Source organism: Cynocephalus volans, chromosome 11, assembly GCF_027409185.1.
Source record: "Cynocephalus volans isolate mCynVol1 chromosome 11, mCynVol1.pri, whole genome shotgun sequence".
Taxonomy (NCBI): domain Eukaryota; kingdom Metazoa; phylum Chordata; class Mammalia; order Dermoptera; family Cynocephalidae; genus Cynocephalus; species Cynocephalus volans.
The window spans coordinates 22,721,893-22,739,707 of NC_084470.1; the positions used below are offsets into that span (position 1 = coordinate 22,721,893).

The window sequence follows — 17,815 nt, forward strand, 5'->3', positions numbered from 1 at the left end:
TTGCAGTTTGTGGAAAGAGGTTAAATATTTGACCTTGTTGTTTTCTTCATTTATCACTGGCATTTCACAAAATGGTGACTAAAATGAAGATTTTCTAACCTTGTCATTTATTTTATATCTATCAGGTGGCAGAGAACAAACCTAAGGACACTGTTAAGATTACTTGAAAAATACTTTAAAACTATGTAAATAATTCTGTTTCCTATCAAACTTTGGCAAAATAGTTTTAGCATCCATTTATGGTTATTGCCTGATTCAGTTATTACTATCATGGAAGAACTTTCCCTTCTCCCTTTACTTATTTATTATTCATTTATTCATTCACTCATTCATTCATTTTTTAAGATTAAATTCTTTTTTTAGATTTAGTATCTGTACTGACTCATGGATTCCTATTTTATTTCTATTTTTTCCTACTGGTTCAGTGTTCTTATCTATTTTCGTGCTCTGACTGTGGCAGATTTGGCCAGTGGGAGCTCCTTTCAAGCCTGCTTCTGTGTGCTTTAGATATTGTTTTGAGCACTTCCATCCTTTCTGGCATAAGAATATGTCATAGGGTCTCCTTATACCTTCTGCTACATGATTGAAAAGCATTAAAAGTTATTGCAATTCTATTACACAGTAATCATTAGCTTTTTACTAATCTGCTTTTCAGAATTTATTATATTATCTCTTCATGCAAATTTTTATAAAATAAAAGCAAAAGGCATTTAAATTCTCCCTTTTATGTGTTGGTGGCTTTGTGCCTTTTTCCTGTTGGTATAGTTTTAGTTGGTATAGGTAACATCGAAGAGTAATAAAATATTAAACTCCTGCTCCTTATGTATAGTTTTCAGAACTCTGAGTAGATTCTAATAATTGAAAACCAGTAAAGAGCATTTGTAGTATTTTTTTGGTAAATATTATTTGCTATAGAAGAAAACTGCGATTAAACCCATGTAGAAGAAATGTAATCATATATTTTTAACCTTGGGCCTCTCGAGACATCAGTAATAGAAAACTTTTCTTTTGCACTTTGTTATGTACCAGGTACTATTTTAAGTATTTGCATATATTCATTTGTTTAAGCCTTATGACAATAGAATATGTGTTATTTTCATTTTGTTGATGATGAAACTGAAACATAGAAATATTAAATAACTTGCCTATGGTCAAATAGCTATGATATACAGACTCAAATGAGGCTTTTAAAATTCTTTTTATTGTCTCTTCACATTTTCTACTAATAACATGCTACTGCTGTTTATGGTAGCTCAGGCTATTTGTTCACTTTTTACCCATGCCTTCTGATATTTGCCCCATGTCGTCTCCTATTTGTTGTATTTATCTTTTTTTACCAAATATCTTTTGTGTTGTTTCATTGAGAATTGTCGGGAGAGATTAGGTGCTTGTACTTAATCCATCATCATGAAGTGGGAATCACACTTTTAGTCTCAGTTAGGACTCCTCTATCCAGGATCTATCTCCCTAGACTCCTAAGTCAGAAAGACAGGAATCAGAGCTGACGCCTTCCTTTTCTTCGTCAGTACACATACACATTCAACTTGCCACCTACCAAGTCATTATTTACCAAAAATGTATGAGTGCCAGGTCCTGAGACTATAACGGTGTACTAGAAGCAGTCTTTAATCTCACAAGGCTTTTAATTTTTATTATAAATTCTACCTCCTGAACATCTTTTTTTGCTGTACTTTTCCAGCCCTACTACCATAGCCTTAGTTTAATCCCTCGTGTTTTTTCTTCTGGATCACAGCAGAAACTTTCTGTTTTGTTTTAGCAACCTTAGTTTCACCCTCTCTCCAATCTGGGCTCTTTTCCAGTAATTATCAACCATGTGTGTGCATCAGAAACCTTTATGAAGTTTTTTAAAAAAATACCTGACTCAAATACTATTGTAAGAATAGATTGGTATAACCCTTTTTGAAAGTGAGTGTACTCTTCACCTGAGCATTTCTAGTTCTGGGAATTTAGACTACAGTTATATACTTGGATATGTGTACAAAGGCATAGATACAAATGTGTTCATTGTAGCATTATTTATAAACTTTTAAAACTTGAAATAGTCTAAATATTCATTAGTAGAGAATATTTAGAAAACAGTATGGTAGTTTTGATTCTCTGCAGTTCTGTGCAACTATGAATAAAGTAATGAGGGAGATATTTATACCACAGTATTCTGTGTGACAGGACATTCAATGACATATTGAATGAAAAAGGCAAGGTGGAATTCAGTATATATAATTTTATATAAATATACACACATTTAGTTGACATTTCTGGGATTATACATAAGAAACTGTTAACCCTAGCTTTCTCAATGGAAAAGTAGAGATCTATAGTGGTCAAGAAACTTAATTTGAATTGTGCACCATTTATACTGGATATTTCACTATGTGTACATCTAATGCTTTTTAAATTGAAAAACCAGTTGTTTAGCAATGAACAATTGGCAGTTGAAATTTTATTAAATGTATCATTTACAATAGCACCAAAAACATGAAATACTTAGTTGTAAATCTAAAAATATGCGCAAGATCTGTATACTGAAAACTACAAAACAGTATTGAAAGAAGAGCTTAATAAATGAAAATATATCATGTTCATTAATTGGGAGGCTCAATATTGTTAAGATGTCAGTTCTCTTCAAACTGAGCTATATATTTAACACACTTCCAGTTAAAATCTAAGCAGAATTTTTTGTAGAAAGTGACAAGTTAATTCTAAAATTTATAAGGGAAGGCAAAAAAAAAAAAAAGAATTTTGAGAAAGAAGAAAGTTAGAAGACTCACAATACCTGACTTCAAGACTGTAAACAGTAATCAAGACAGTGTGGTACTGAAGAAAAGATAGATACATAGATGAAAGGAACACTGTAGAAAACCCAGAAGTAGACCCACAAATACATGGTCAGTTGATTTTTGATAAAGGTGCAATGATAGTTTTTTGGAGAAAGGATAATCTTTAAAAAAATGGTGCTGAACCAATTGGATATCCATATGCTTCACAGTCTATACAAAAATTAACTCAAATCATAGAATTAAGTGTAAAACCCACAGCTGTAAAACTTCTAGAAGAAAACATATGAGAAAAATCTTTGGGACCTTGGATTAATCAAAGATTTCTTAGATATAATACCAAAGCATTGTTCATAAGAGAAAAAAGTACAAACATTGACCTTCCACAAAATTAAGAACTAAAAGACACTTGCAAGAGCATTCAAAAAGATAATCCAGTAGGCCAAACAGTATTTATGAATCACACATCTGATAAAGGATAAATATAAAAATATCTCAAAATTTTAATAGTAAGAAAACAACTGTTTTTAAAAATAGTCAAAAGAATTGAACAAATATTTCAAAGATGAATGGCAAGTAAGCACATGAAAAAAAACTTAACATTAGTCATCGGAGAAATACAAATTAAAACCACAAATTAAAACTACAAATCTGTTAGGCTAAAGAAGAAAATAAAAACCTGGTAATACGACATGGGGATACAAAGCAACTAGAACTCTTATACATTGCTGGTGGGAATGCAAAATGGTACAGCCATTTAAAAAAAAAAAGCAGTAAAAAGTTATGTATCTTATAAAGTTAAATATACATTTATCATGTGATCCATCAGTTCCTCTCCTGCGTTTTTATCCAAGTGAAATGAAAACTTAGGTTCACATAAAAATGTATACCTGAATGTTCATAGTGGCTATAATCATAATTGCTAAAAACTGCAAACAACTCAAAATGTCCATCAGCTGGTGAGTATAGGAACGATTTGTGGTAGTGCAATTTGTATCAAAGAATACTTCTCAGCAATAAAATGGAAGAAGCTACTGATACAACATGGATGAATCTCAAATCCATTGCAGAGTCAAAGATGCAGATACACATGACTACACATGGTATAGTTTCATTACACATTATGGAAAGAACAAAACTATAGGGGCAGAAAACAGATTTCTAGGTTCGGGGGAGGGGCTGACGACAAAAGGGTATGGGAGAATTTGAGGGATGATAGAATAGAACTGTACATTATCTTGTTTGTTTTGGTGATTATGCATTTATAAAACACGTAGAATTGTATGTTAAAATGGTAAATTTTCCTATACATATAAATTATACCTTAATTTTTTTAAAAGGGAAAAAAAGGAGAGGAGTAATTATTTCTCATATTTAATGAAGGCCATTTCAAAGTCAGACCATTGTGTATTTTGAGGATTAGAAAACCCCAGACTAAAACACAACCACAAGAACAACAGAGGTAGGGTTTTTGCCTCTACTTGCTGGGAGGGTGATATACCCTATTCTACAGGGACAGAAGCTCCTGAAGACAGGACCCTTCCAGACCTCACCCTATGTATCTCATCTGGCGGTTCATTTGTATCCTTGAAAATATCCTTTGTAATAAACTGGTAAATAAAAAAACAAAAGAAAACATCACATGGTGGAAGTTTCAGAACTAAGAGTCATAAGAAAGTTTACTCCAGTCTTTATTCTTGATTTCAACCCTCTGGTCCAAAGCTCAAAGTTAAATAATGGTTGCAGAAAGGATTTAATTACATTCAAGTGGCATTAATAAAAAAAAATTCTTAATTAAAATAAACTGTACAAAAAAGTTAAATTATTTCTGATGACTGAATATTCAGGAGTGGAGCATGAACATTTGTATTTTTAAAAATCTTTGTAGGTCCTTCAGCGGCATGGCTAGGGTGAAATAAATCTGCTCCCTCAGAAGGCTACATATAGTGTGACTTTTAATTTTTGGTGGCTGGCTGGTACACGAGTTGAACTCTGGACCTTAGTATTATCAGCACTATGCTCTAACCAACGTAACTAAAGCCCCCCCCCCCCCAGTGTGACATTTTTTAAAAGCTCAAAAACCAGCAAAGTTAAACAATTTGTTGTCTAATTATATGTATGTATGATATATGTAATAAAACTGTATTTTTAAGAGCAAGAGCATGATATATATGAAATTTAGTAGTATGGTATTATGCTTTATAATGCAACATTTTATTATTTATTTATTTATTTATTTATGTATTTATTTTTCTAAGGTACTGGGAATTTTATTTTTTTATTTTTATTTATTTATTTATTTATTTATTTATTTTTTAATTTTATTTTGTCGATATACATTGTGGCTGATTATTGCTCCCCATCACCAAAACCTCCCTCCCTTCTCCCTCCCCCCCTCCCCCCCAACAATATCCTTTCTGTTTGCTTGTCATATCAACGTCAAGTAATTGTGGTGGTTATATCTTCTCCCCCCCCCCCCGCCGCATTTGTGTGTGTGTGTGTGTGTGAATTTATATATTAATTTTTAGCTCCCACCAATAAGTGAGAACATGTGGTATTTCTCTTTCTGTGCCTGACTTGTTTCACTTAATATAATTCTCTCAAGGTCCATCCATGTTGTTGCAAATGGCAGTATTTCATTCGTTTTTATAGCTGAGTAGTATTCCATTGTGTAGATGTACCACATTTTCCGTATCCACTCATCTGATGATGGACATTTGGGCTGGTTCCAACTCTTGGCTATTGTAAAGAGTGCTGCAACGAACATTGGGGAACAGGTATACCTTTGACTTGATGATTTCCATTCCTCTGGGTATATTCTCAACAGTGGGATAGCTGGGTCGTATGGTAGATCTATCTGCAATTGTTTGAGGAACCTCCATACCATTTTCCATAGAGGCTGCACCATTTTGCAGTCCCACCAACAATGTAAGAGAGTTCCTTTTTCTCCGCAACCTCGCCAGCATTTATCGTTCAAAGTCTTTTGGATTTTAGCCATCCTAACTGGGGTTAGATGGTATCTCAATGTGGTTTTGATTTGCATTTCCTGGATGCTGAGTGATGTTGAGCATTTTTTCATATGTCTGTTGGCCATTTGTATATCTTCCTTAGAGAAATGCCTACTTAGCTCTTTTGCCCATTTTTTAATTGGGTTGCTTGTTTTCTTCTTGTAAAGTTGTTTGAGTTCCTTATATATTCTGGATATTAATCCTTTGTCAGATGTATATTTTGCAAATATTTTCTGCCACTCTGTTGGTTGTCTTTTAACTCTGTTAATTGTTTCTTTTGCTGTGCAGAAGCTTTTTAGTTTGATATAATCCCATTTGTTTATTTTTCCTTTGGTTGCCTGTGCTTTTGGGGTCGTATTCATGAAGTCTGTGCCCAGTCCTATTTCCTGAAGTGTTTCTCCTATGTTTTCTTTAAGAAGTTTTATTGTTTCAGGGTGTATATTTAAATCCTTAATCCATTTTGAGTTGATTTCAGTATACGGTGAAAGGTATGGATCTAGTTTCATTCTCCTGCAATATGGATATCCAGTTATCCCAGCACCATTTGCTGAAGAGGCAGTCCCTTCCTCAGTGAATAGGCTTGGTGCCTTTGTCAAAGATCAGATGGCAGTAAGTGTGTGGGTTGATTTCTGGATTCTCTATTCTATTCCATTGGTCAGTGTGTCTGTTTTTATGCCAGTACCATACTGTTTTGGTTATTATAGCTTTGTAGTATAGCTTAAAGTCAGGTAGTGTTATGCGTCCAGCTTTATTTTTTTTGCTCAGCATTGCTTTGGCTATGCGTGGTCTTTTATTGTTCCATATAAATGTCTGAATAGTTTTTTCCATTTCTGAGAAAAATGTCTTTGGAATTTTCATGGGGATTGCATTGAATTTGTATATCACTTTGGGTAGTATGGACATTTTCACTATGTTGATTCTTGTGATCCAAGAGCATGGGATATCTTTCCATCTTCTTGTATCCTCTCTAATTTCTCTCAGCAGTGGTTTGTAGTTCTGATTATAGAGATTTTTCACCTCCTTGGTTAACTCAATTCCTAAGTATTTTATTTTTTTGGTGGCTATTGTAAATGGGCAGGCTTTCTTGATTTCTCTTTCTGCATGTTCACTATTGGAGAAAAGAAATGCTACTGATTTTTGTGTGTTGATTTTGTATCCTGCTACTGTGCTGAAATCATTTATCAATTCCAACAGTTTTTTTGTAGAGGTTTTAGGCTGTTCGATATATAGGATCATGTCATCTGCAAACAGGGACAGTTTGACTTCATCTTTTCCAATCTGGATGCCCTTTATTTCCTTCTCTTCTCTGATTGCTCTGGCTAGTACTTCCAACACTATGTTGAATAGGAGTGGTGAGAGTGGGCATCCTTGTCTAGTTCCTGTTCTTAAAGGAAAAGCTTTCAGCTTTTCCCCATTCAGGATGATATTAGCAGTGGGTTTGGCATATATGGCTTTAATTATGTTGAGATACTTTCCCTCTATACCTAACTTATAGAGGGTCTTTGTCATGAATGAGTGCTGAACTTTATCAAATGCTTTTTCAGCATCTATAGAGATGATCATATGGTCCTTGTGTTTGAGTTTATTAATATGGTGTATCACATTTATTGATTTGCATATGTTGAACCAACCTTGCATCCCTGGGATGAATCCCACTTGATCGTGATGAATAATTTTACGTATTTGTTGCTGTATTCTGTTTGCTAGTATTTTAGTGAGGATTTTAGCATCTATATTCATCATGGATATTGGCCTGTAGTTTTCTTTTTTGGTTATATCTTTACCTGGTTTTGGTATCAGGATGATGTTTGCTTCATAGAATGAGTTTGGGAGATGAATCCATCTGGTCCTGGGCTTTTCTTTGTTGGGAGCCTACTGATAACAGCTTCAATCTCCTTTATTGTTATTGGTCTGTTCAAATTTTCTACGTCTTCATGGTTCAGTTTTGAGAGCTTGAGTGTGTCCAGAAATTTATCCATTTCCACCAGGTTTTCATATTTGTTGGCGTATCGTTGTTTATAGTAGTCTCGAATGATTCCTTGTATTTCAGATGAATCAGTTGTAATATCGCCTTTTTCATTTCTAATTTTTGTTATTTGAGTCTTCTCTCTTCTTTTTTTTGTTCGCCATGCTAATGGTTTGTCAATTTTATTTATCTTTTCAAAAAACGAACTTTTTGATTCATTGATCTTTTGAATTGTTTTTTGGGTTTCAGTTTCATTCAGTTCTGCTCTGATCTTAATGATTTCTTTCCGTCTGCTAACTTTAGGTTTGGATTGTTCTTGTTTTTCTAGTTCTTTAAGGTGAAGTATTAGGTTGTTCACTTGCCATCTTTCCATTCTTCTGAAGTGAGCATTAAATGCAATAAATTTCCCCCTTAATACTGCTTTTGCAGTATCCCACAGGTTTTGGTATGATGTATCATTATTTTCATTAGTTTCAATAAATTTTTTGATTTCCTGCTTGATTTCTTCTTGGACCCATATGTCATTAAGTAGAATGCTGTTTAATTTCCATGTATTTGTATAGTTTCCAGAGTTTCGTTTGTTATTAATTTCTAGTTTTAATCCATTGTGGTCTGAGAAAATACATGGGATAATTCCAATTTTTTTGAATTTATTGAGACTTGATTTGTGACCTAATATGTGATCTATCCTGGAAAATGATCCATGTGCTGATGAGAAGAATGAATATTCTGAGGTTGTTGGATGGAATGTTCTGTAGATATCGGCCAATTCCAATTGGTCTAGAGTCTTGTTTAGATCTTGTGTTTCTCTACTGATTCTTTGCCTAGATGATCTGTCTAATATTGACAGTGGGGTGTTCAAGTCCCCTGCTATTATGGTATTAGTGTCTATTTCCTTCTTTAGGTCTAATAGAGTTTGTTTTATAAATCTGGCTGCTCCAGCATTGGGTGCGTACATATTTATGATTGTTATGTCTTCTTGATGGATCAGTTCTTTTATCATTAAGTAGTGTCCGTCATTTTCTCTTTTTATGGTTTTTAGTTTAAAGTCTATTTTGTCAGATATAAGAATAGCTACTCCAGCTCGTTTTTCTTTTCTGTTTGCATGGTAAATCTTTTTCCATCCTTTCACTCTTAGTCTATGTGAATCTTTATGGGTGAGGTGGGTCTCTTGTAGGCAGCATATAGTTGGGTCCTCCTTTTTGATCCAGTCAGCCAGTCTGTGTCTTTTGATTGGGGAATTTAAGCCTTTTACATTAAGAGTTCTTATTGAAAAGTGTTGATTTATTCCTAGCATTTTATTGGTTGTTTGGTTGTCTTCGGTGTCTTTTGTTCCTTGCCTTCTGATTTACTCTTTGGTTTCTGTGTTTGTTGGTTCCTTAGGGTGTGGATAGAGTTATTGTTTGCTTGTTTTCTCTTCATGAATGCCATTTTTATTATGCTAGTGTGTTTTGATTTTTCTTGGGTTTTTATGGCAGTGGTAGTTATTTTTCAGGAACCAAACCCAGTACTCCCTTGAGGGTTTCTTGGAAGGGTGGTTGTGTGGTAGTGAACTCCCGCAGTTTTTGTTTGCCTGAGAAATATACTATTTGCCCTTCATTTTGGAAGGATAGCCTTGCAGGGTAGAGTATTCTTGGCTGGCAATCTTTGTCTTTTAGTATTTTGAATATATCATCCCATTCCTTTCTAGCTTTTAGGGTTTATGATGAAAAGTCTGATGTTAGCCTTATAGGTGATTTGACACTTCTCTCTTGCAGCTTTTAAGATTCTCTCTTTGTCTCTGAGTTTTGCCAATTTGACTATAACATGTCTTGGAGAAGGCCTTTTTGGGTTGAATACATTTGGAGATCGTTGAGCTTCCTGGATCTGAAGATCTGTGATTTTTCCTATACCTGGGAAGTTTTCTGCCACTATTTTGTTGAATATGTTTTCAATGGAATCTCCATTTTCCTCCCCTTCTGGAATACCCATGACTCATATATTTGAGTGTTTAAGGTTGTTTGATATCTCTCTCAGATTTTCTTCAATGTCTTTGATTCTTTTTTCTTTCTTTTTGTCTGCTGTGTTATTTCAAACAGCCCCTCTTCAAGTTCAGAGGATCTCTCTTCAACTTCGACAAGCCTGCTGGTTAAACTCTCCGTTGTGTTTTTTATTTCACTGAATAAGTTCTTCAGTTCAGCAAGTTCTGCTACATTTTTTTTCAGGACATTGATTTCCTTGTACATTTCCTCTTTCAGATCCTGTATACTTTTCCTCATTTCATCATGATGTCTAGCTGAGTTTTCTTGTATCTCATTCAGTTTCCTTAGAATTATCACTCGAAATTCCTTGTCAGTCATTTCAAGGGCTTCTTGTTCTATAGGATCTAGAGTTTGAGATTTATTAACTTTTGGTGGTGTACTTTCTTGATTTTTTGTATTTCTGGTATCTTATTTTTGATGTTTATTCATTGTGGCAGGGGGTTTCACAGTCCACCGGTTTGATACTATTGACTAAGATGTTGCTGTGGTTGCCAATTTGGTATGGCTCCCTCTGTGACTCCTCAGTTGGCCTCTAGTGCCTTGTGTGTATGGTTGCCTCGGGTTTTGGGCCTCTCCAGGGAGCCACCTTTCTGGTCAGCTTGGACTCTGCTGGGCTGCTGGATCATGTACCACAGGGTGTGTGATCTCTGTTGAGTTTTCACTTCCTGTGCAGAATTCTCCCTGTTCCGTGTGCTCTGGCCCAGGCTGTTGGATCGTGCAGTGGCGACCCCACAGGGTGTGTGGTTTCTGTTTAGTCTCTGCCTCCCTGGCCGCACGTCTCCTTATTCTGTGCGCACTTGGCTGGGCTGGGATGTGTCTTCTGCAGCCCTCGTCTGTCGTCCGGGCCTTCAAGACCCTGCTCGGCACTGCCTCACCCAGGAAGTCTACCAGGTTTCTGGTAGCACAGACGACCGGTCGCTCTGGGTGCCTTTGTAGCACTGTGTAGATTTTTCTCGGGACTTGTTCACCTTTGTATCCCCCTGGCATGGACCGAGTCTAGCGCCCACCTGCAGTCAGCTCTCCGGCAGGTTCAAGCGGACTTGGGAATTCTCCTACCACACTATTCCCAACCAGAAATTGGTTATGCGTTTTTCCGACCTGGTGACCACAGAGATGGTATCTGCCTCCCCGTAACAGGAAGTTTACCGGGCACCAGAGTCCAGGGTGTTGTGGAGTGACTGTCGGCCCCGCCTGTACTTCCTTGCCCTCCCAACACTGGCCTGGGACGCCCCACGCCACCAGCCCCGCCAGAGAACCACGGAGGGAGTGGGAGGGGAGGCCGGCCCGCAGGTCCTGTGAAGCCCCGCGCCAGGGCAAGCAAGTGGGAAGACTCTGTGAGGAGCCCAGCCTGGCCGGAGCTGCCAGCACCTGGGAAAATGGAGGCAGCCCCGGGGCGGTGAGTGGCCTGGTGATGCAGGCGGAAGCTGGGTGGGCGTCAGCCCCCCGAGCAGGGCCGGGCCAGGGGTCACTCAGAGGGCTGTGCCAGGTCGGGCGCTCACTCTCTGCCTCTGGTTTGTCGCCTTCCCCGTTCTCAGCCGCTGCCGCCTTGGGCTGCTCGCTCGGTCCTGCGGCGCGGCTCGGGAGCTCCCAGGAATCTTCTTTTATTCCGGCCTGAAACCTCGAAACCTGAATAGGGCAGCTGGCCGCTTTCAGCGCGGCCCCGGCCTCCGGGATCCTGTCTGCATCCACAGCAGTCCTGGGGCCGTATTCCCTGTTTAGAGACTCGCTTTTGCAGCTAAGAAACAGTTCTTTTCCTGCTCCATTCTTCAAAGCTGTTGCCTGTAAATGCGGCAGCCTCTCCTGCTGAGGGCAAAGTGGCGGTCACCCCCCACGACCGGCCAGCAGCAGCGGTCCTCCCTTAAGAGATGGCAAGAGGAAGGTCCACCAGTTTCCCGGCTGCCTGAGGCCCAGTAGCCGCCTTTTCTACCTCAGCTACTCCACGCCAATCGCCGCAGCCTCCGCCATCTGAAACCTTCCAAGTGGTTTCTGACAGTGAACTGTTTAATAAGAGTAGTCCTGAGGTTATGTTTAGTGAACTCCTGGTCCATTGTGCTTTCTCCTATATACCAAACCTCCTTTCGGAGAGCAGGATAAAGAGATATTACAAAAAGATAATGTAATTTTCACACTGGACTTACTGTTGACATATCTTTTTTCTTTATACACTTCTTTGTTTCCCATACAAGTAAGCTTGACAGTAAGTTTACAGGGTTTTGAATTGCCAAAGATTAATGTGCATTAGCTTGCTATGTAATTCATTCTTTGGGAAGTCTTTTAATTCTTTAATGACACTAGTTAGACTTTTACTGTTTGAATTTTTTACTTGTTTTTTCATGCTTCTAATGATTTTTTAAAAATGTATAGTATACCTACTCATAATACAGTACATTGGATAATCCTACATTCCCAAAGAGCATGTAGAATTTAGGAATTTTTTCTCCTTACTAAATTGTTTATTACTTTATATCACTTATGATTTACATCAGTGTTTGTGCTTAACATTTTCTCAAGAAAAATGTTAGTGCAAACTATTTTTTGCCATATTATTTTTTAAAATTATTATACAGTAAAATTGACTTATTTTTCTTTTATGTACAGACCTAGGAATTTTAACATGTGTATAGATTTGTGTGGTCCCCACCATAATCAGGATACAGAACAGTTTCGTCATCTCAATAAACTTCTTTATACTATCTCTTTATAGTCATATGCTAACTCCACCTGTATCTCCTGATCTGTTTTCCTGTTACTATAGTTTTGTCTTTTGAAGATTTCCACATCAATGGAATCATACAGTATGTAACCCTTTAGAGCATAATGTCTTTACCTAGCATAATGTCTTCGCTGAAGATAATGTCTTTGAGATTAATCCAAGTAGTTGTGTGAATCTAGCTGCTTACATTTTACTGCCGAGTTTGTTTTATCATGTTTTTTTTTTTATCCATTCACCCATTGAAAGACATTTGAGTTATTTATAACTTTTGGCTGCCATAGCTAAGGTTGTCAGGAACATTCGTGTACAGATTTTTCTCTGAACCTGAGTTTTCATGTCTGTAAAATAAATGCCCAGGAGTATAATTGCTAGATCTTATGGTGAGTGTATGTTTAACTTTATTAGAAACTGCCAAACCATCTTCCACAGTGTCTGTATCATTCTGCATTCCTGCCAGCAATGTAGGAGAGTTTTAGTTGTTCTGCATCCTCACCAGCACTTGATAATGTCGGTCATTTTTACTTTAAACATCCTAGTAGATATGTAGTGGTTGCTATCTCCTCATGCTTTTAACAAATATTTCCCTAATGCTAATGATGTTGAACGTCTTTCGTGTGCTTATTTGCCAGCCTTATTATTCTAGGTGGCAAAGCCATATTGATTATTAATTTGCATATAAAGTCTCTTTCTAAAGAGGATGTTAATTGCCACTCATATTAACTCAGTCGAAAAATGATAGAAAAACCAATATTGGATGTCAGAAGCAGACTAGTGTTAAGTATAGTTTGCTCTTTTGTCACACACATGTCCACTAAATAGTTTGATTATCTTTCCCCTTAAGTCTCTTGCAAACAGAAAAGTAAGAGCTCAAATTTACCCACTTAACGGGTAGATTTTTGTTATGTAGATTTTCAGATTTTTAAATATGTTCTGTATGTATAAGGTAATATGTGAGAACCTGGGCACATGCAAATATGCTACGTATACATAATCGTTTTTCCTCAATATTATTCTTTAGTCTCAATTCAGATTTTATTTTTAATGTAAATTTAGTTTTTCTAAACTTAAACATTCTAGAAACTTATCCCTGTCTTCATTTACATTAATAATACCGTGATGTTATTAGCCACAAACTGAATGATTGTCACTAATTCAGTCTGCTAGTTGAGATAAAAAGCTGTAGTTCCTTTAAAGAGATAAAAGTAATTATTGAAGAAAAGGGCTGATATTGGTTAAAGTAGTACTAGCTGCTGTAATAGATTAATCTCAAAATCTTAGTGGCTCGATACAGCAGAGGAGTAAGGTTGGAAGAAATTCTTAGTCATCAAATCAATACTTGCTATTATTTGAAGATCCCCTCCAGGGTCAGAGCAGTGTTAATCAGGAAAAAGTCAGGAGTGTGGTACTCATAGATTAGAACAATGTCTTTTGGCTTTTTCAATTTTTATTGCTTGTTTTTCTTGTTTCATCTTGCTTTAGAAAGATGAAGTTACTGAGCAAATGATTTCTGGACAAGTGAGGATACCATTACTGATAGGGAGGATAAAATATCAAAATGATTGATTGTGAAGCTTGGAAGAAAAAATTCTGAATTTTTTTTTGATGTTTGATTGTCTGTATTGTTATATAAGTATACCTGTGAGAAAGCAAAATGCTTCCCAGTTAACGAGAGTAAACTTTTTACTCTAAAATAATACACTGGAACACTATTAAAACTAAACTTAGGAGAAATACCAATATGTGAAACAGATTTAAATGGTAATTCTCTATTTGAAACAGGTATTGGAGTGACCAAGTGTCTCTCTTCCCTCATAACCACCACCAAGAAACTATATAAAACTACAGAACACAGTTTGAAAAATTCCTAGTATAGGTCAGTAGAAAAGTAGAAGGAAAGGAAATGATATTTATGATGATTAGGATAAAGGATATAACCAAAATTAAGCAATTCTTCAACATTACTTTTTTCCAGATCTTAATTTCCCATTGATAACTGTTAATTCATATATCACTTTTCTAGTAATTTAATAATTCAGGTTGTTTCAAAATCAAGAGAATTTTTAAAATCTTGCCTTTTCCTTTTACACAATTCACTTTACCAATGTACTTTATATTATAAATTAGAGTTTATCAGAAGGTGTCTCAGGACCATTAAGTGTACTGTCATTGAGCATCTAAGTTTACTAGAGTGATTTCTTTAGCACTAATGTTCATAACTTGAGTGTTTCAGTCATCTTGTTTCTACCTTCTGACATGAATCAATCATTTAATTATTATGTTTAATAAAACCCTGACATCATCTCATTATGTTGCATCAAAAGCAGTCCTACTCATTCCTCTAATTATTATGAGTTATTTTCAGTGCCATGTAGGCGCATTGAAGATATTTTTTGCTCGAGTGATCTAAACCCTGAAAATTTTAAAATAAAACCAGCTAAAACTCTCAGCTATTTCCTGCAGGATTCCACTTATTGATTTCTCTTTTAATTTTTTCTCTATAACTGTTCATTTTTATGGTTTTTAGTTTATCAGGTGGGGGTAAATATGGGCTGGACGGTTAGCTCAGTTGGTTAGAGTGCAGCCTTATAACACCAAGTCACAGATTCAGATCCCTGTACTGGCCAACTGCCCCCAAAAACTTACTAAAATGCAAGTGGGGAACAAATAGAGACACTAGGGAAATTTAGCAAACAAAATAACGGAATATCATATTTTCAGATATGCTTTATTGTGATAAAGTTACACCATATATTCAAACAAAAATATAGGAAAAGACCTATCCAAAATGGAATTCTCTTTTATGTTGTGATTTGTAATCAATTTTATGTTCCTGAATTCCATTATTTCTCTCTGGAATATAGGGACAAAAGACTTGAACACACGTTTCACAAAACAGGAATTTAAATACCAATAAAAATTGGAAAGGTGCACATCCTCCTTGTAATTAGAGAAGTGTAAATTAAAATCACATTAAGATACTACTCATACAAGTACATAATAAAATTACTAAATTTAAGACATCTGATAATATCAAATGTTGGTGAGAATGTGAAGCCACAGGAGCTGTCAGTGACTACTAGATATAACCATTTTGGATAACAGTTTGGTAATATCTAGTAAAGTTAAACATACACATACTATACAAGTATGACCCAGCAATCCTGTTCTTAGAGTAGTGGTTCTCACAGTGTGGTCTGAGGACCTCTGGGGGGCTTCCCAGGGAGTCTGTAAGGTCACATCTATTTTCACTTATTGTACATGAAGATGTTATGCGCTTTTTTCATTCTCATTCCCTCACAAGTATACAGTGGAGTAATGGAGATTTGCAAAAAAAAGGTAAAATACGCCATGCTTAGTAATTTTTTTGTTTTAGAAAATTTAATTCTTTTTTCAGAATGATTCATTATGTTAATATATAATCTATTATTTTTCAGTTAATTAGTAAATATTTTATAAACATTTCTTAGTTTTAATTTCTAATATAGTAATATTGGTAGCTATAACCCACATAAACACAAACTCTATGAGGTCCTTAGTAATTTTTAAGAGCGTAAAGAGGTTTTGAGAACTAAAAACTGTCTACCTTAGAGAAATGCATGTTCAGTGCACCAGGGGACATATATAAAAGTGTTCGTAGCAGCATTATCCATAATGGCCTTAAACTCAAAGTAAATAAAAGTTTACCAACAATAGAATGAATAAATTAGGATTAAAATATTTATTTTTCAATTGACATGTACATATTTATAAGATACAGAGTTATATTTCAATACATATATACAATGTGTGATGATAAAATCAGATTAATTAGCATATTCATCACCACAAAAATTTATTATTTCTTTGTGATGAGAGAGCATTTGAGCTCCTGTCTTCTAGCCATTTGAGAATATGCAATAAATTATTGTTAATTATAGATGCCTAGGACTACTGTAGACCAGTAGAGTGTATTTTTTCTCTATAACTATCTTTTTTTTTTTTTTTTTTTGTATTTTTCGTAACCGGCACTCAGCCAGTGAGTGCACCAGCCATTCCCATATAGGATCCCAACCCGCGGCGGGAGCGTCGCCGCACTCCCAGCCCCGCACTCTCCCAAGTGCGCCATGGGCTCAGCCCTACAACTATCATTTTTAACTGTTAACTAACCTCTCCCTATCCTCCTGCCCTCCCCTTCTCAGCCTCTAATAACCACCGTTCTACTCTCTACTTCTGTGAAGCAAACTATTTTGTTTTGTTTTTAGCTCCCACATCTGAGTGAAAACATGTAGTATTTACTTTTCTGTTCCTGACTTATCTTGACATAATGTCTACCAGGCTCATTCCTGTTGCCACAAATGACAGGTTTCCATTCTTTTTCATGGCTGAGTAGTATTCCATTGTGTATATATACCACTTTTTTTTATCCATTTATCACCTAGGTGGATTGCATATTTGGGCTATCTTGAGTACTGCTACGATAAACATGAGGGTGTAGATATCTCTTCACTATGCTAATTTTTCTTCCTTTGGATAAATACCCAGCGGTAGACTTTCTGGATCATATGATAGTTCTGTTTTTAGTTTTTTGAAGAATTTTTTTTTCCCCCATAAAAGCTGTACTAATTTGCATTCCCAACAACAGTGTGTGAGTTCTCATTTCTGTGCATCCTTGCCAGCAATTATTATTTTTTGTCTTTCTGATAATAGACATTCTAACTGGGGTAAGAGGATATCTCATTTTGGTTTTGATTTGCATTTCCCTGATGATTAGTGATGTTGAGCATTTTTTCACATACTTAGCTATTTGTATATCTTCTTTTGAGAAATGTGTATTTCAGGACATTTGCCCATTTTAAAAATCAGATTGTTTTCTTTCCTATTGAGTTATTTAAGTTTTTTATATACTCTGGATATTAATCCCTAGTCAGATGAATAGTTTGCAAATATTTTCTTCCATTCTGCTGATTTTCTCTTTGCTGTATTGATTATTTCTTTTGCTATGCAAAAGCTTTTCAGTTTGATGTAATCCCATGTCTATTTTTACTTGTTGCCTATCTTTTAAAAGTCTTCTTCATAAAATTTTTGCCCAGTGTTTTGGAGTTATTTTCCCTATGTTCTCTTCCAGTAGTTTTATATTTCAGGTCTTACACTTAAATCTTTAATACATTTTTCAATGGTTTTGGTATATAGTGAAAGATAGGGGTCTTGTTTCTTTTTTCTCCATATGACTACCCAGTTTTCCCAGGACAATTTATTGAAGAGGCTGTTCTTTCAACAGTGTATGTTCTTAGTGCCTATGTCAAAAATCAGTTGGCTATATATATATGTGTGAA

At 35.8% G+C, this 17,815-nt stretch overlaps 1 protein-coding gene across 1 annotated transcript in view; it reads left to right on the forward strand.

Annotated features, from left to right (window-relative positions):
- The window catches only part of STAG1 (STAG1 cohesin complex component), a 365,558-nt gene that overhangs the window by 299,591 nt on the left and 48,152 nt on the right, over window positions 1–17,815 (forward strand). The gene's annotated exons all lie outside the window — the stretch shown is intronic.